The 21,328-nt window shown below is 32.7% G+C and overlaps 1 long non-coding RNA gene across 1 annotated transcript; it reads left to right on the forward strand.

The window, feature by feature from the left end:
• The first annotated feature begins 7,335 nt into the window (after positions 1–7,335).
• On the forward strand, positions 7,336–16,206 carry LOC148608698 (uncharacterized). Its single transcript, XR_015924834.1, has 2 exons — positions 7,336–8,923; positions 13,569–16,206. It is a non-coding gene; the product is annotated as an uncharacterized LOC148608698 (long non-coding RNA).
• Positions 16,207–21,328: the final 5,122 nt, after the last annotated feature.

The raw sequence follows: 21,328 nt of genomic DNA on the forward strand, positions 1-21,328 counted from the left end.
CTAACCCTAACCCTAACCCTAACCCTAACCCTAACCCTAACCCTAACCCTAACCCTAACCCTAACCCTAACAAACAAACAAAACAAAAACAAACTAACAAACAAAACAAAACAAAAATAAAAACAAAGAAAACACATACAGTTCTAAAACGTTTATGTAGGTTTATCATTATAATTCAAAAATATTTTTTTCGTTAATATTTGATGATGGAAAAATATAACAAATATTTAAATACTCTGATGATAAAAATAATTACAGAGTCTACGATAACTTTGATGTGTCACCAAAAGTATTTTATTTAAACATTATTTGGTTTGTTTGGTAAAGGAAATCAACAGATTAAAGAGACAATTAACATCCGATAAAGCGAAAATTGATCAAACGATATACCAAAATAACTTAGCCTTTATTATATCGAAAACGATATAATCTCTTAATGTTCCTGTCACAGAGTGTATCCGTTGTTTGATTATAAAATACCCCTATAACGTTACCTCAAATAGCATCTGTAGACCTGAACACTGAAGTTTTATCTGATATGTTTCACCCTTTATTATTTGAAATATGATAGTTCGTCGTTGTTGTTGTCACCGTGTGTTTCTTTAATCTGTTTGTCCAGCGTCTAATTATATCATGTCTCTTTAACTTTATTATGATATGTTAAATATCTGATTTAGAATAGTACCTCACTGACTTCATATTGAGTTAAACATAAATGTATCTAATGAACTTTTATTGCTATTTTTTTCTATATTTTTGCTTGGTGCTAATTTTGGCGTGTTTTGGCGGTTCTGTCTCTGAGCTGAAGCATTTGCGCACCACTAAGTATCCGCCATATTAAGTATCCACAAAATTTATATTATATTTTTTTCGGATTAATATCATTAAATATTACATCCGCCAAATATTTTTCAGAAATAAAAGGGAAATGACAATTCAACAAGTAACCCAAGCTTCGAAATTTCAATTGTCGCTCACATAAACGTTAGTAAACATTATGGCACGCAGAATTAACCAAAACCCCGTTATCTATGTGACAATACTGTTATCTATGGGTTCACGATCCGTTACCTATGGGTTAACAGACAGTAACTGACAATATCACATGTGATCGATAATTAAATTCCGCTATCTATGGGTAAGCAACCGGTAACCCATAGATAACGCTAGCGAACCAATAGATAACGGGAAACTAATTATCATTACCGTTTACTATTGATAATCAATTCTAGTCAATGCATTAAAAACACCGTTATGTATCCATTCATTAACGAAATTTTCGTTATCTATGGGTTATCATGGGCTAACTATAAGATACCAAAGCCCATTCATAGATAACGCAATTAACTAATTGATAACATCATAGATAACGCAATTAATTAATTGATAACAGTTTGACCAATCAAATGATGTGTTACGTACATTTGGGTAAGACTAGAAGTGCTATTAGTTTTATGTTCGCTGTACGTGTCCGTTGGCGAGGGTGTATATAATTTGTTAACACAAATAATGATCTTTATATATAACTATTTTTCGAATGATTAAACCATTAAATTTACTGTTGGGAAGGAAGTTCAAAGTAAAACCAGCTAAAATGTATAAGGAACGACCTCGTGCTTTCCATGGCAAGAAGCTAAGAGCCAGCACCTTTCTCCATGTCTCTATTGTTAATATTTCCTATCTAAATTTATTTTTAGAGACAAAAATATCATTTTCCCCAGCCAATTACTAAATTGCCTTAATTTCAATTGCCTCTCGGCTAGCTCCTTTATGTAAAATGTTCATCATTTCAGATGTGATGCATTCATTTTGATCAAGCCAGTTGTTTACAAGTTGTTCAGAAGGGTTTTTCGACTACTTTAACAATTCTTGTTCTTTACTATAAATTTAGAGGGTATAAACCCTCCCCCTTGAATCTAGCGTACGGCATAAATTGTGGAATGAGTTCAGCGTACAATTCACAACTCTACATCTGAGAAAGTTTTTTGCATCTGGTACTCACATGCAAAAGTATAGTACTATCTGAACGCTAATAAACTGGCAGAATCCTGAAAAGTTGGTTGTACCCTTATTTAGGTAATTATAAGAGTAATAAATGGACTTGTTGCTTGCCCCCAAAATTCATATAGACAGGATAATTACTGAGACCAACCGGTTCATATATGTTGCCATTTAACCTGAAGTTTCACAAACTAATGTAGTTTACTATTAATCATCTGTGTGGAAAAGAGAAAACATATGAACTTCTTAAATTATGATGTCACGTTCTTTACTTGAAAGCAAGGCTGTCCATATAATTTCGTACTGGTCTCTATAATGTTATAAGGACTGGCAGATATATCTAAGAAAATAAACAAATTATTTCAAATATTATAAACAAAATATGGCTTCTTGTCCACTTCCTATTTCTGACCTAATATTTTATAATTTCACAATTTTAGTGTAATGCTTTATTACCTTTGCGATTGCTGATACCCAAGATAATGCAGTTTTGTTTTAAAATAAAACTAAGTTTTAATAGCAGTGAAAAGACTCATACTGCTACCACACTCTCCAAAACCACAGAAAAGATTGTGGAAAACCATAAATTCGTGCTATCCTCTTTTGGTCTCCCTACCAAGGACGATGATTGTGATTTACCGTCTATGTACTGGATTCATAAACACCACGTGTATCCATACAAACAACGTTACATAGCTGGATCTGCAAAATGTACCACCAAACCTCTTTCAAAACATTTAACTTCTATACTCACAACTGTCAAAGAGGGTCTGCAGTCCTACCACAACACTTGTTACTCCCTATCTTGTGGTGACAATCAGTTCCAGACTATTATCTGAATATAATTAAAACCTATGATTTTTCAACACAGTATACTTCTATCCCAGATACTCAGTTAAAATCCCGACCTCGAAACATTATACATCGTTGATTTTCCAAAAAAGATGGTACGCCTATAAACAAATATATAGTTCTCTGTAGAGATTCTTCACACTTTATAAGAAATAATTCCAAATCATCTTCCAAATATACAGAGGAAAATATTTACAAAATGCTGGAATTTTTAATCGACAACATATTTGTCCAGTGTGTTGGACGTGTTTTGCAACAAACGGTCGGCATTACAATTGCAACAAATTGTGCTCCTTGACATGCTGACATATTTCTTCATGCCTATGAGGCTGACATTATAGCTGATTTTATCCTAAAGAAATAACATCGTTAGGCTAGATCCTTCAATCTCAGTTCCCGCTATATAGATGACGTATAATATTTAAACAATCCTAATTACATCGCAACTACCCCCAACGAACTTGAGATAATAGATAATACAGACACTGTGAAGTTGGCCTTATATCTTGACCTACACTTAGAAATCAATGGTAAAGGAAAACTATTGACCAAACTTTAAGACAAACGTGATGACTTTTCATTCAGAATTGTGAACTTTCTTTTCATCTGTGGCAACATGCCTTCAGTGCTTGCGTATGGAGTGTTCATATCACAACTCATCCGTTATGCCAGAGCTTGCCGAAACTAAGCAGACTTTTTGTATCGCGCTAGACCTCTAACAGATAGGCTTCTGGAACAGGCTTATATTGCTACAAGATTAAAGTCATCACTACAGAATTGTTATAGTCGTCATCATGAACTCGTGGATCGTTATTGTGTATCCATCTGCGTCATAAAAATTGATTTATTTAACGGGTCATATTTTTCCTTTCCTCGTTTGTCTACCCCGGACTTGACTTTTTATGAGCAATTCGGCGGCTGTTTCTAGAAAACAGGGGACGCTTACGCTTCCGGTGCACCTGGTCCATGCCCCCAGTTTTTAGTGGAATCCGAGTTGCTCATTTGCGTTTGTTACTTTGTATGTATGATTTCAGTTACTTTATGTTCTTTGTTGTCCGTCTGTTTTCCATGTCTGGTCTTTGTCCCTGAATTGCATACTGTTGAGTACCGCTACAACCTTGGTTCCCTTGATTACTCTTATAAATGTATTTGTACAGTGGATTTCCTTCATATGTATATTTCTTTGCCTGCTAATCCATGTTGGTGGCCAACACCCACCAATGCTCCGATAGTTAGTTCGATTATAAAGAATCACTAGTTCAGCACCTCCTTCGCCCAATAGATGACTACCCTTATCTTTACATGTCTGTTTTTTTTTGTTTTTGTTTTTGTTTTTTTTTTTTGTTTTCTGTGAACAGTATTTAACTGACCTATGTTATTTGTAAATCCACTTTTGTCCTCCTAATAAATATTAACGACAAATGCACATGAAAACAAAATTTATTTACCATCAGTAAAATGCACATTCAAACTCTTTTAAAACTGTAATATTTAATACATATACATCTTGTACATTTTATATGCTTATTCATGAACTTAATGACATAGTTCCATTACACATATCTTCGTCAGGTTGATTGTCATTCAGTACATACACTGGAACATACATGTATTTCCAAAATTCATGACCCTAAGATACTACAGATACAAACAATATGTTCAATATTTATGGGTATGATTACTTGTATCACACCATGCAGTTATAAAATGTATAGACTTTGCCTTGTTTTTGCCTTTTCCTGTTTTTGTTTTTTTTTACAAATGATATCAACTTTCATCCAAAGTACAGGATAAATATCAAGCTATGACATAAGAGCTTGTTTTTTTTTTTTTAGGAAAACCTGTATTGTCATGAAAAATAATGCTTCATAAAGGGGTGTATTTGCTGAACTCAAAATAAAAGTGAAAGTAGAAGAAGTTTATAAGTTTAGAAACTATTGTTGACATTTCCTTAATGGGAAAACATGGTCAAAAATTAGATTAAAACTTCTTGTCTATTTTTGTTAAACAATCATTTAAGGTTTACTATAGAAGCTTATGGGGCACAGAATACAAGAGTGAGACCTGATAACCACAATTTCAGTGGAAAATGAGCTTCAATTATCCTAGAATCTCTCTCTCAAAAAAAACAAAAAAACAAAAAAACAAAAAAAACAATATATCATATTTGATATTAAACGGAACAACTTTAAAGATGACCAATGAATTGCAATTGTTATTATTAAAAGTTTTCTCAAAACAACTAAATAAGAAATAAATTGAGTGACTCAAATTGCTGAATTATAAATTGTTTAGATTTTTTAAACTTTTCAATACTTGGAATAGAGACATGGTAGAATTACACTTGCTACACATGACATATAAAAACTGAGATATTTTGTTTTTGCATTGTCACTTTCAATCTACATTAACTGCACAAGAACTGCTGTACTACAGTCATTTGATTGATCAAAAGTAAAAACTCACCAATAAAGCATATCTCTTCTCATAAACGACCATTTCTATGGGAACTTCCACTCAAAGCGGCTGATACAAAAATGGTAGTTATGACGTATGAAACGTGCATTTTCGTTAATACTCTCTGAAGTTTGTAGAAACTTTGATGTTTTCTGTATTACAGAGTCCATGATTCATCTGCATACACAGCAGTCGGTTCTGCCTCTGTAGGATATTCCACCCAAAAGTGTGTACCTAAAAATGCACATAAGTATTTGGAATTGTAAGAAAAAGTAACTACATGAAATGAAATTTTCTATACAAGGGAATTAAATATTAACCACAATGTACCAATTTTCCCTAATAATCGAAATGCAGTTGTACAAGCACACATACAGGTATATTTATATCACCGTAATAATCAAACTGCAGTTGTACAAACACACATACCGGTATATTTATATCAAACTGCAGTTGTAAAAGCACACAAGTGTTGAAAACAAAAAAAATGTCATGTAAACTACTTTGTTTTCAAAGTTGGTCCCTTATACTAATGTACGCCATATTTATTTATTATATATTTATTATATATATATATATATATATATATATATATATATATATATATATAGAGAGAGAGAGAGAGAGAGAGAGAGAGAGAGAGAGTATATCTATGTTATACTTGGTGCGGCTGTATTTTTATACTGTTACAGATCCTCTATTATCTTACTCGATACCATCAGAGGTTGTTCAGTTACATCATGTGCTAATGTTCGCGCTCTAGATTTACTTACTGGGAAGCATCTAACGAAAGCTATTTTTTTATATAGCCAAGTGGTCTAGGGCGCTGGACTTAGTGCAGGCGGTGTGGCCATAGATGTCAGAGAAGAGAAGGGGTTCGAATCCCTCTGAGGGGCTACCAAATTTACATCGCAAATTTGCAACCTCACATCAATTCTAGAGTTGGGTGTAGTTTAGACTTGATTATATATATATTTTTGGTCGTTCCAACCGTGGGACTAGTACCGCTGTGACATCTATGGCAACACCGCCTGCACTAAGTCCAGCGCCCTAGACCACTATGTCATCTAGGCTATATAGCCTATTTTTGTATAAACCAAAATGCAAATGTAACGCATATTAATTATCAAAACAAGATAAGACACCTGGGGCCTGGTAATTTATCAATGTATCAAAGATATATGTTCATTTTATCCGTTTAATACATTTTTATTGTATTAATAAATAATACCGTTATCGTGAAAAGGAATTTTCTAGAATTTGAGTTTTTTTCTTCTTTCAAATAAGCTTTTGATATACTACACTAACATGTTTTGTCATCAAAAGGGTATTGTATATTTAAACGCCGGAATTTTTCACGCAATCCAATTTAATTATAACGTTTCCTCCAAAACGAAGACAACAATGCGAGCGGCTTTTGTTTCGATGTTTTATGGCTCAATCAGTTGATTGTGCATTTTAATTTGTATCAATAATTGGTATCAGATAATTGTTACAAATAATTTAGTGTCAGATTTTGCCGATGTTTCTCCTAGAGAAGCAGAGGACGCTGACTCTAAAACTTCATCTGGTCTATTTACTTTTGTTTCTTTGCACATGTGCGTTCTTTTTTGCTTATATTTTGTCTTTGTTGTATGTCAATTTTCCATGTTCTGTCTTTTTCATTTGATTACTGTCTCGTTCCCTTGATTCCTTTTTAGATTTAATAGTCAATTCACATCAAAGAGTAATCAAAGGAACCAATGTTATAGCGGTAATCAAAAGAATGCAATCAAGGGACAAAGACCAAACATGGTGGGCGTGCTACATGCATTTTGTAGATATGCTCACGGGAATGTACAAAAATACACTCCAAATGGTATGAATTAATGCAAAATAGTAGTTTTTATGATGGTTTAAAGTTTTATGTTTAGACCCTGATCTTTGCATGTATTATATATGGAAATAATTCAATTGTCGTCTGTGTTATGATTTGTTATGTGTACATCTATACCTCAGTTTCGATATGTTAGTTTTATTGCCTCCTGTGTACAAAACAAAACCAGACGAATTATAGTTTTTTTTTTTTAGATTTTCAACATACAAAAACACGACGGCTCAAGTTTTTTTGTGTGGTTTTTGTTTTCATAGAATTCCTGATACTCAAAATAAATTTCTTGATAATCTGCATAAGAACGATTCAGGGTGATAATTTGCTGAGAGTGGAAGTATTTCAATTTATTTGCTCATCAATATTTAAAAGATTACAGTAATTAATGGATACCCATTTTAAGCAGGAAAAGTAGTAAGTAAGGGAGAACTTTAATCCGGTCAATCATCCGTTTTCTGCTTACCGAGTTTTTCGTAACTGAAACAGATATCTGAAGAACCCTTCATGATATTGATTATAAATTAAGTATATTAACTATACAACTTCAACGTCATGGATAGAAGCATGGATATGATGAGTAAGTCGGAATTTTGTTTTGCATCCACTCCATATTTGCCCTATATTTTTATCCTTTTTTTTGGTACTCCGCTCACACTTTTATGTTGGATTCATTGATGAATCTGGTTGTTTTCTTGAGGTCTTCAACGTTTCTGTATAAATTGTAATAAATGATAGTTGGTATTGTTCATTGCAATTCTTTTTGTATACATTTGATGTTGTTCAGAGCAAGCATTAGCATGTGTATTTCGTCGTTTTACATTGTTTAAACATGTAGTACAGATAGGCAACCAGACAGAAAAACCACCGAAAAACTGTTTGCTGAAGGTTATGGTATATAAAACATTTTTGTCATTAAATCTCTGTAATCTGTTCTGAAGAATTGAAGAGAACAAATAAATTCCAGAAAAACTAACATGAAGACAAAAACACAAACAAGCTAGAAAAAAGAACGAACAGAAATAAAAATGATTAAAAAGTGGTCCAAACTTAGTTCAAAAAGCATTGTGGCTAAAGCTGGGTTTAAGTGATATGTTGTGAAACTCTTCTAATTGCAGAGCACTAATGTTGTACATTTTGAAAAACGATCGGGTTGTTTGTATGTCAGCTAGTTTGGGTATTATGACAGATTAAGCGGTGTTTTTTGTTTTTTGTTTTTGTTTTGTTTTGTTTTGTTTTGTTTTTTGGTACTCCATGTCGTCTTGAATCTTCGTTATTCAGAAATCAAGGAAGAAATTGTTGATAATAAATGTTTATGAACATTACTCATGCATATCGTTTTACACTGGACCCCCTAGCGTTAGAATCATACAAAAATAACAAATCATTTCGTAAATCAAAATGATCCCAAACGTGTTTATTAAGCGTTCAGCGATATTCCGCACAATAACAATAATATTTTTGTGTATAATGGTTCATATATTTTTGAAAATTATAAGTTATAGAAAAAGACAAGAAAATTTTCAAATCAACACAACCAAAAAAGCATTTAGTAATGAATTTAATACTTCTTCCGACTTTCATCTCAAAGAAAGTTCATTTGAAGAAATTACTTTAAAAAAAGTGTTTCATGCGGTCTCCTTTTTAAAAACAAATACAGTGATGTTTACAGTTGTCAATGAAGGATATGTTACATTAGCAAAGAATTGGATTTGCAATACGAAACACATGGATATCCACAATAAGGTATATAAATTAAGGCCTTGAAATATAAATATAAATATACTAGTCAACAAAAAAAAACGACAATAAATAGCAATATTTTACTTATTTGTAAAAGAAATCAATGTCAAATAGATAGAATGTCTAATTTTTAACATCATTTTTGACAAATTAACATATATATACGACAAAGATATTTTCTGGACCAATATTTGGAGTGACCAAAATATTTTTTTTCAAAATTTCAAACTGCGGATACCGAATTAAATAGAAAAAATATCGGATCATTTAGCTGACCGATAATGCTTAATATTGTTATTCTAACCATAGGGAAATGATTTGTGACGCCAGCTTGCGTTAATTCACATCAAACCATTCCTAATGTCTGTTCACATTCATTTTATCTTTAATTTTTTGCGATGGAAATTTCAGAACGAACTCGGTAAACGGATGGTAAAGAAACATTTGCGATTTTCATCTTTTTCAGAATATTAAAAAAAAACAAGATTTATCTACTTTTTTTCCTCTTGTTTACAGGTATGAATTGTTATATCGTTCCTCTAAATTAAAAAAAAAACAAATACATGAATGAGTAATCACGGAAATCAATGTTATATCGGTAATCAAAAGAAAGTAATCCAGGGACAAAGATTAGACATGAAAACAGACATACATTACAAAGAACATAAAGTAACTAAAATCATACATACAAAGTAACAAAAGCAAATGAGCAACTCGGACTCCACTTAAAACTGGGAGCATGGACCAGATGCACCGGTAGGGTAAGCGTCATACACTTTTCTAGAAACAACCGCCGAGTTGCTCATAAAAAGTCAAGTCCGGGGTAGACGAAAGAGGAAAGGAAAACTATGATACGTTGAACAAATTTGTTTTCATGCCGCAGATGGATACACCGTAGCGATGCACGAGTTAATGATGACGACCATAAAATTTCTGTAGTGATGACTTCAATCTTATAACAACATAACCCTGCTCCAGAAGTCTATTAATTAGAATTCTAGCGTGATACAGAAAGTCTGCGTAGTTTCGGCAAGCTATGGGATAACGTATGAGCTGTGATATGAACACTCCATACGCAGGTGCCGAAGGGATGTTGCCACAGATGAAAGGAAAATTGACAATTCTGAATGAAAAGTCAACACGTTTGTCATAAAGTTTGCTCAATATTTTTCCTTTACCGTCGATTTCTAAGTTTAGGTCAAGATATGAGGCTGACTTCTGAATGTCTGTAGTATCATTTATCTCAAGTTCTTTGGGGTAGATGGGATGTATCAAATCCCCGAAATTAGGATTGTTTAAAGATAATACGTCATCAATGTAGCGGAAATTGAGATTAAAGGATCTAGCTAAACGATATTCTTTCTTTCGGATAAGATCAGCTATAAAGTCAGCCTCATAAGAGGGAAGGAACAGGTCAACAAGTAGAGGAGCACAATTTTTTTTCCATTGGAATGCCGACTGTTTGTTGAAAAATGCGTCCACCACATTGGAAAAATATGTTCTCGATTAAAAATTCCAGCATTTTGTAAAAATCTTCTGTATATTTGGAAGATGATTTGGAATATTTTTTACAAAGTATATGAGGAATCGCTACCAAGAACTATATATTTGTATGTAGGTGCAGCATTTTTTTGAAAAACAACGATGTATGTTTTTGAGTCGGGATTTTACGTGATTATGGGTATAGAAGGATACAGTGTTGAAAAATCATAGGTTTTAATCCCATTATATTCTGATAATAATCTTGAATTGATAGTCTCCAAAAGATCTTTTGAATTTCGATAAATTAATACCGCTACGGGAGTAACAAGTGTTGTGATACGATTGTAGACCCTCGTTGACAACAGTGAGTATGGAAATAAAAAGTTTAGAAAGAGGTTTGGTGTTACATTTGGAAATCCAGCTGTATGGATTCTTTAGGAGTTAAGAAAACCAGTACAGAGATGGTAAATCACAATCACCGTCCTTGGTAGAGAGACCAAAAGAGGATAGCACAAATTTATGGTTTTCCACAATCTATTCTTTGGAAAGTGTGGTAGCAGTATAGGTCTTTTCATTGCTATTATTTTCTACGTTTACCTCTGATAATAAACATTGGATGTAAAACGTTTTGCAGACAAAAACAATATTGTTTTGGGCTTTGTCTGCTGGTACGACAACACGTTTGTTAGGTATAGTAGACAATGTTTTTGCTACATCGGGGTCTTTGAAAACTGATTTAAAATTGGCATTCATTGACCTACTTAAAACTTTCATTCGTTTCAAAATTAAGGACCTCACGGTCTTTAAGCACTCTGACAGAGAATCAATGTAATTATGTTCTCGTTTTATCCATTTTCTTTCGGCATCCACCAGAACTTTAAGGTTATAATTCCAATTTTTATGGAGTGTGGTTCACGGTATTTGGGACCAGTACTTAAACACATTTCCTGATTTCTTTTTTTTTTTTTTGTTTTTTTGTGTTTTTGTTTTTGTTTTTTCCTGATTTATTATTAAACCTGAACTACTAACTTGCTTGAGCAAATAATATAAAACTTAATAAAATGCATTTTTTAAAACAATTGGAAGAGAAATACTAAAATTTCATAGGAAATATTATATACAGGGAATAGCCAGGGGTGGGACGGCATATAAGTACAGGGGTGTTTGTAACATACACTACCATACGCCAATCGGCTTATGATAAAATAATTTCCTCTGTATTTTGTTTGCCATTTTTTTCTGTATGGATATAAACCTTTCCCAGACACTCTACAGGAATTTTTATACCTCAGTTTCCACATTGGAACAAACCCACTTCATATGTAGCCTATCTGCACTTTTCTATGTTTGATACATTACATTAATAAAATAATACATGCTACTATTGCACTTTTACTAAGGTATAGTTTGCACAGTAAAATTGACATTTCCTTGTAGAATGTCTTCAAATTTTACAAAAATCATTTCATTGATATATATTTTATATCTACAAAGTATCAAATATTTCAGATAAACTGTTCAAAATTATTATAAAATCAGACAGCATAATAATAAAATGAAAACATGCAATTGAGGATCTTTATGACCTTTCTAGAAGCTGATGTGAAATACCTATTTAATCCTTACCCTATTTATGTAAAGAATTATACATATTGCCAGCACATACAAATTTCTAGACTTTCTCCAACTTCGAACACATTTGAACCACAAACAAACATTTGACATCAAATTTTACATGTCATACAATCATTCACTATAAAATGAATATCACTTCCAATATTTTGCATTTAGTATTTAGTAGTTGAAAGAGGGGGCGAACATTCTTTTTCTGCATTTTCATAAAAAGGGCTCAGTTCTCTTTGTCCAATTTTGAAATTACATTTTGCCGACCCACCCCTGGGGATAAAATGACCAATTATAAGTGCCAATTATTGAAATTGTACATATCATTGTGACATTGATGAAGTTGCTTTAGTCTGCATGTATATAAAAAAGCCAAATTATTTTGGTCTCTACCAAGGACGATGATTGTGATTTACCGTCTATGTACTTTTAATAATAGCATTCAAACCTATGATTTTTCAACACTGTATACTTCTATTCCCCATACTCAGTTAAAATCCTGACTTAAAAACATTATACATCGTTGTTTTTCCAAAAAAGATGGTACACCTAGATACAAATATATAGTTCTTGGTAGAGATTCCTCATACTTTGTAAGAAATAATTCCAAATCATCTTCCAAATATACAGAGGAAGATGTTTACAAAATGCTGGAATTTTTAATCGACAACATATTTGTCCAGTGTGGTGGACGTGTTTTTCAACAAAAGGTCGCCACTTCATGAGCGATGCGAGGGTAACAGGGTTGCCGTTTCTATGGTTACCACTGATGTCATGTCAGAGTTGTCTACAAACACGAAAGCACTTTATACCATTTCATTAACTTAAATTGTCTAACGTCTATTTTCCATTGAAATGCTCGACATATCACATATAAAATAAAATATACATTCAAGTTGCTCAATATTTGTTTCTATGTTGTTCGCGTTTTTTTTTTTTTTTTTTTTTGTTATATGAGTTCATTGTCCCTGGTTATACCTTATTTCTGGTGTACGTCCCTTATCATTACCATTCGAATTCTTATCCCTCTTATTTCCTTTAACATCAAACATCTACAATACAATATCTGCAAGTCTTACATTTTCTGTATGCCTTTGAATAAATAATTAAAGTATCCAGAAATTCAATTTTGTCTTTCATCTGCTAAATTGGTCTTTTCTGTACCTATTGGTGTGCTTTCTTAACCAAATTTCGTATTGATGTCCATCTTTGTCTTCTCATTTCCTGCGATAATGGGGTAATATTGGCTTTGCTGGTCTGTTCTTTAGTTTAGATCGTATTTCTTAAATAATATTGGAGAGAGACATCTAGCCTAAATCGACAAATCATGAAGTAACATTTGTTCTTCCAGGGTTTAAAATGAATATGGTATTGTTAAACAGAAACAAAAAAACAAAACAAAAAACAAAAAAAAAATACATGATATACAGAGATACATGTAAGTTTTGTTCTGATTTATTTAAAACAAGCTCTGAAACTATTTTATCAGTTTTCAATTCAGAACAGGCACTTTAACGTATATGATAATGAAACTGTATTTCAGGTGTTGTTTCTCACAACAAATGATCAAATTCGAGAGGAATTGTCTTCTTTATCTGCGGAATTAAAAGTTATATCGATTCGTGTAAGCGAAGAATTAAGCACAAATCTCAAATACAGTCGTGCGGGATATATCCGATTGATGATTCTAAGGACAAAGATAATAAATTTCTTATTAAAGAATGGCATTGAAACTTTTTTATTTGAATGCGATTTCTTGTGGATAAAGAGCCCGTTGGATTTATTCATGTCTGAAAGAGGAAAGCATGATATGATATTAATACCAGATACAAAAAATAACAATGTTATAAATGGAGGATTTTTTTACTTGTTTCCGACACAAAGAACTAAGTCCTTTTTCGTGAAACTCACAGAAACGATGATAGATTTAGGAAAAGAAATTATACACTTAAGTTCAGATAAGGGAGTTCCAGAAAGTCAAAATGATCAAGTTTTTCTGACATCTCTCGTGAAAAAAGGTTATGCGGGTATAAATGTATTACTTATGTCTTTCGAACAGTTTCCAAGTGGTTTATGGTACAAATTTCCTTTTTCTACGACCAAATTATGGAAACCATATGTCATCCATAATAATTACATCATAGGTAATGCAAACAAAGAAAAGCGTGCAAAAGAAAGACGTTTTTGGTTTTTGACTGACGACAGCAAATGCAATGAATCTCGTGTAGATGATTTTTTTTTAAATCAATGAAACGATATATTCATTACTACTACCAGAATGAGTATCTGTAGAATGTACATATGGAGAACGCATGTCACTTCAGATTATTTGGGCAGGGGTGTACATCTTAAAAGTATTTGTAAGATTTCGATTTATTTTCATTACATATACATGTACTTCATTTTATACGGTACTTCGTAATATCGCGTTTTACATCGGAATATATCATATTTTGTATGTTGTATATCATGCTTGAAATACTGAACGGCACTGAGTGTTTTAATGATTTTTAATTTTTTTTTTTATTCATCTAAAACATCATAGTTCATGACATGCTGCTTTGTTTGATTCACAATCAGGAGTATCGTCAAACCATGTGCTCTACATTATTATAACGAGAACATTTCAAATTCACTAGCGAAACGACTGCAGTCATTGAAATACTCTGTTTCATTAAATAATTAGATACAATTACAATTCATCTTATTTTTGATTTTTTTTACCAAAATATCAATATATCCGATACCACTGTAAGTGTAAATTCCGACGTGTTTTTAATAGAATTACTTTCTTTCAACAAGAATTTTGCATTTTAATCAATTCGAGTTATCCGAGATTTCGACTAACCCGAGTTCGACACATCAAGGTTCGACTGTATATTTTTAAGGAAAATGCTTTTGTTATGTCATATATGTATTGTGTACTAGTTGATATTACATACAAGTTGGAACATGTATAAAATTATTGTACATGTTACAACGTATTTTAAACAAAAATACAATTTGCAACCTGTTCAATATGTCTGCATATTTGCAACTTGGACAATCTTACAATGAAATTGATTGCACATGTTTACACATTTTCTATTTTAATTCAAAGGCTTTACCTCAAAATTTATTCTAAACATTAAAATTAATACTAGTAGTTTTGAAAAATGGGTAAGAATATTAACTAATTAAATGATTAACAAATCAATGATAAAATGTTTAAACTGATTTGTGCTGATCAATCATTTTTTGATGGATGTCACGGTCCATTCAATTATAACTGAATAATAGTTTTATGACAAAAATTGACATATAACATTATAACACCAGTGCACAATGTTGAATGATCAACTCTCAAACCGAAATCTACTTAAATCCTAATCTGAATTTGAAAGTTAGTTGGTCAAAGAGACGGGTTTGCATGTTTCAGAAAAACACAGATGACATAACAAACTAATTTGCACAACTAAATACAAAGAAAAGGTGTAGGGTGTAATCGCGTAATCTTTCAAATCTTAACAGCTGACAGTGGGCCGGTTGATAAGTCGTTCGTTAGAGGTGTTATAATGAATGCATACGAATATGGAAGTGCATGTAACAAATAACGAACTAGAGAAGAACAGATTAAGGTCACAAATCGAAGTTAGAGAAGGTGTGAAATTAAATGTAGTTGATGTTCTAATGTGGAGTGTAGATTTAAGACGTTGTGAATAAGATGTCAGTGAGTGGTGGGCAAGGGTTTTTCTAAGATGAGCAGTTGTGAGAAGGGGAATTTTAAGTGCCGTGACAATAAAGTACTATGTAATGCAAAATTCCACGCATCCTCAATTTGCAGTTATAACTATTATTGATATTTTGTGAATATTTATGATATTTCGACAATTTATTATATTTTATTTGTGTTTGTTAATTAATCAATTTAACACATTTCTGTATTTGATATATTTTGATACTAAAATGTCTAGAAAAATATATGTACTAGTTGCAACCAATTTCACGATAAAGGTTGTACAAGTTGCAACATTTACAGAAAAATTGTAAAGGTTACATCTTGTACTTTCCTGTCATACAAGGTGCAACATATATATATATATCATTTTTTACATAATGCATTTTGTATGAAATTGAATTTTGTACACATCATATAGATTAATAAAGTCGCCGACCCCGAAGTGGCGGAGACTTATTGTTTTTACTATGTTTCTTATTGTTAAGTCCCCGAACACGAACACCGTTTCTTCTGTATTATTATTATTATTATTATGTCGCCCCAGACATATTGTTATTGTACTGTTTCTTCTTCTTCCTCTTCTTCTTCTTCTTCTTATTATTATTATTATTATTATTATTATGAAGTCGCCGACCACAAAGTGACGTTGACTTATTTTTTTACTGTGTTTCTTATTATTATTATTATTATTATTATTATTATTATTATTATTATTATTATTATTATTTTAATTCTCCTGTAACAAAAATTGTTGAAAGTGTCCGCCCTTTTTCTGAAAAGTGGCTGGTCCGATTGAGATGAAACTAATCAAGATGTTAGAACTACTCTTCAAGGATGCAGAACCTTGATGATCTCTATAATCTTATCCCAAAAAGTGACTTGATATTCATGTGTTGCCATGGTAACGAAAAAGAAATCGAAAAATTTGGTTGATTTTTGTGCTTTTCCAGATTTTTTTCTTCTAAGTATGATAGAATTCATACTGTAATATACTAGTGTGCTGACAAAAGAGGAAAAAACAACGTCTTTGCCAAAATTGTGCATGTACACGGGCATGGATAACCAGGAGACAGAACAAAAAGCAGATAAAAGAGCTATTTTACAAAGCATAGAATGCTTGGAACGTGCAATAAATAACTTGGATGTAGATAATGAGAATTTACATAGACGTTTTGGTCAAGAGGAGTCTGAAAAACAGAGAAATCAGTTCGATTAGGAAGTCCCGCCATTTGCATTTTCTGGCCGGCATACTAAAAAAACTGTCCAAGCCGACAGCAGCAGTTCTAATGATTACCAAAGGGAGTTTGAATGCATTAAAGATGCCCTAGTGAAAACCAAACTGCCCATTGGACTTAAATTGTTAGATTCTAAGTCGGGTATCAAAAGACAAGATCAGCCACAGCTCAATATTATCACAAGGTGTGCACGTTATGCTGAAACTGGTTTAAAGCTTTTAGCGACGTTTGATTCAAATGTAACTGAAGATGATTTGACAAAACTTTATACTACTTTTGTTGCACAAGTAAATTACCTGCAGTCAAAATATGCAGCCCTTATAGTTAAGGGACAGTTTGATAGTGATACCGCCACTTTGTTTAAATGTTTAGAAAAGAACACTCATCAGTTTAAAGGTGACTCACTGGATAATTTGCGTGCAGCAGCTGAAATTTCTGCAGCCAAGGTTACAACGAAGAAGGAGTAGAACACACCTAGACGATATGGTGGTTATTACTGCGGACGTGGCTATTTCCCAAACAGATTTCACAGTCGTGGTCAAGGAATGAACTATCCTACACGTAATTCACAAGATGACAGTAATATGTTTAATTCACCCAACCGTGATGACTCTACCTAAATATGGGGTTTCAATCTGAGTGCTTACTACAATAGACAAATATTGGTTCTTCAGACACTGTAAACAGTTGGCTTGAACACGGTGTAGATATTCCGTTTGACTCTGTACCAATACCTTTTTCGTGTAAAAACAGAACTTTCAATTCAAAGGTACACGTCTTTATATCAAGTGAGCTTAAAAGAATAGAAGAACAGGGTATTATTCGTAAAGACAATAGTGTTCAATTTATTTCACCAATTAACTGCGTGCCAAAAAGAAACAACAAATTTAGGCTAATTATAGACCTTAGAAAATTAAACTCCTGTACCACTACCAAAAACTTTAAGTATGAAGATATCAATTTTGTGTTAGATTTTGTAAACCATAAAGACAAGCTAGTAACATTATATATTAAGGAGGGATTTTATCATGTACCCTTATCTAAATATTCCCAGAATTTTATGGGGTTTATGTTTAATAATCAAAAGTATACACGATTTAAACTTCCATTTGGCTTATGCCTAAGCCCATATTTTTCTATAAAACACTACGACCAATAGTCATTTTTTAACGGTCCAAAGGTATAAAGGTGTCAGTGTATGTAGATGATTTTATTATTGCAGCTGATGTAAATATTATAGAGCATCATAGAGACTTAGTCTAGGATACATTGGCAAAGTTAGATATTGCTGTTAATTTTGAAAAATCTAGCTTAACTCCCTCTTATAAAAAGTATATATTGGGTATATTGTAGATACTTATTATCATGATAAATATGTTTGGTTAGAAATACCGAAGACACGCATTACCAGAGTGTTGCATGATATTGATAGAATTTTAAAGAAAAGTTTTGTTTCAGTACGTGCATTAGCACGGATAACAGGTCAATGCTTTTCTATGTCAAAAGCAGCATTGCCTGCTTAACTACAGTTACGTAACTTATATAGACTATTAAAGACAAGACAGTCTTGGCAGGATTTTTTAATTTTAGATAAGGGTTCCTTACAGGACCTCGGTTGGTGGAAGGCCTCCCTTAAAGCATGGAACGGTTGTGCAAAACAGAACAAAAGCATCGATCTTCAATTATTTACAGATGCCTCGACCGTAGGATTGGGCGGATTTATCGGGACACAGGAGGCTCAAGGATTGTGGACGCACGAGTTCCATTGCAAACATTCGAACATCAGAGAGATGGTAGCAGTTCTTTTCTCACTCAGAACTTTTCGAAAAATTGTACAGAAAAAAGTGTATTCAGATACTCTCGGACAATGTGTCGACAGTAGCGAATATAAACTTGCAAGGGGGTCAAAGTCCAGATTTGACTCGTATAGCTGCTCTGATTTGGTCGGAAGCTTTACAGAACAATGTCACATTAACAGCCAAATACTTGGCAGGAGTGCAAAACACACATGCCGATTTCCTTTCAAGGAGGGTGGTTCAAACCGATTGGATGTTACACCCAAAACTTTCAATTCCTGGACAAAATCTGGGGTCCATACACAATCGACAGGTGTGCCTCTCTAGCAAGCCGACAACTGAGGTTATACAACAGTCTTTACTACGACCCGGAAACGAAGGGAGTAGATTGTCCTGCCCAGATAGATTGGGGGAAACACAACAATTATGTGAATCCACCGTTTTGTTTAATTAGGAAGATATTGAGAGATATTGAGATAAGAAGCAACAAGCAGAGGCGTCCCTGTTAGCTCCATACTGGAAGTCAAAGCTTTGGTTTCAGACTTCCAAGGAGATGTGGATAACCCCCCCCCACCTTCAATAAAATTGAACATTGAACAATTTAAGACAAACATGCATAAATATAGGAGTTCAACTGGAACCTTTAAAGAAATCCACGGTGGAAACTTTATGCTTGGAGGATATCTGGAAAAACCGACTAGATTTACAAGGATGGACTAAAAAAGCTAAAAAACAAGTTGAACTTTGTTGGTCAAAAAGTACTTTAAGTCAGTATAATAGATATACTGAAAAATTTAAAAGCTTTTGTGCATCCAAAAACATTAAGTTCCACCGTTAAATGACAATACTAGTATTTTTGCTGAATTTTTATGCGTTATTGCTGATCAGAGTGATCGTCCTGAATCTTTATATCAAAAATTTGTAATGCAGCACTTTCATGTCTATATCAGGGATTATATATGGACAGTCCAATGGATTGTGGAGATCTTAAACGTTTAATTACTGGACTAGTTAAGTCTTCTACTAAAAGACCAGCAAAGAGAACTGAAATCATGCCAGTCAAACCGTTTCTAGACTTTTTTTAATAATCAGAGTGATAATGATATGCTCTCTATGAAGGATTTAAGTTTAAAGACATTGCTTGCATTGGCATTCATGACGAGACCGTCAGATTTAGCACCAAGAGGAGAAATATTTAATGCGTCGGAAAATGCAGTATCTCAGTGTTTTGTCAAGGGATAATATCACATTTCATCCGGATACTTCAGTGACTATTACATTTTTTGGCATAAAAAATGATTCATCAAGATCCGGCTTTGAGGTGCGTATTCCACCATCTGACGTCCCAAATACTGATCCTATATGTGCATTAAAACAGTATATAAGTCGAATTCAGGATTTAACACATGAATCTGGTCCTTTATTTTTGTCGTTACATAAATTTACACAGCAATTAAGGCTGAGACAATTTCTTAAATACTGAATGAAGCCATTAGTTTTGTTGGTTTAGGTGGTAAGGGTTATACGGCAAAGTGTTTTCGGCCAACTGCTGCTAATGCAGATATAAAAGCTGGTTGCAATCCAGATACTGCTATGTATATAGGGAGGTGGAAGACCAAGGTGGTCTTTTTAATCACTATGTTTACCCGTTTGCCCCTTCAGGGTACACAACAGGTATTAAAGAGTTTGAAGGACTTGATTATACTCATTGAGATTATAATGATATAGTTTTCAATGGTTTTATACAAGTACTACATTAACATGTTTGATAATGTTATATATTGCCTATGTTTTAATATGACATTTGTAAAATATTTGTTGATCAAAATCATAGACAATGGTTATTAATATTGAGGTATACATATTTACTTAAGCTTTAGAAAGAGGGGAATTTCTTTCCATACCTAAAAAAGGTGTAAAATTGTTGAATTTGAGTTATATTTGTGTAATATACAAGTTGAATAAGCTTTGTAAAATTTTTATTTCACATTGCAAAATTTGTCAGTAGACATGATTGTTTGCTGAGCTCTATATTGAGGCATTTAATAAAGTATTGAAATCTTTGTAGTGTGACGTAAGTTTTATTTCCAATATATAAACTGTAGTCACACGAAATTATTGTTTACGACATACAGGTTTACGACATTGTCGTAAACACACTTACGTCTTTGCCAAAATTGTGCAGGTTATAATTTGATTGTCATAAGTACATTTATTGATTATTATTTGTTCCATTCTGTGTACATGTATTATTTGGTGAAGATGAGGCATTTAATAAAGTATCGAAATCTTCGTAGTGTGAAGTAAGTTTTATTTCCGATATATAAACTATTTTTATAAATATATATTATAGAAAAAAATGTGGAAAAAGAAACTAAATATTGGGTTCAAAATCATTTATTGATTTGTCAGGGATGAGTACTCACATGTACGATATTTGACATTTTAAACTAAAATAACAACTCATAGTTCTATAAAATGATATAATTACATTCAATAACTTGATATTTTACATATTTCACGGAAATTGTGTGTCATACACTCTTACTGTTGC

This window comes from Perna viridis, chromosome 8 (genome assembly GCF_037379345.1).
Source record: "Perna viridis isolate PV_CMFRI_1.1 ecotype Kerala chromosome 8, ASM3737934v1, whole genome shotgun sequence".
NCBI lineage: Eukaryota > Metazoa > Mollusca > Bivalvia > Mytilida > Mytilidae > Perna > Perna viridis.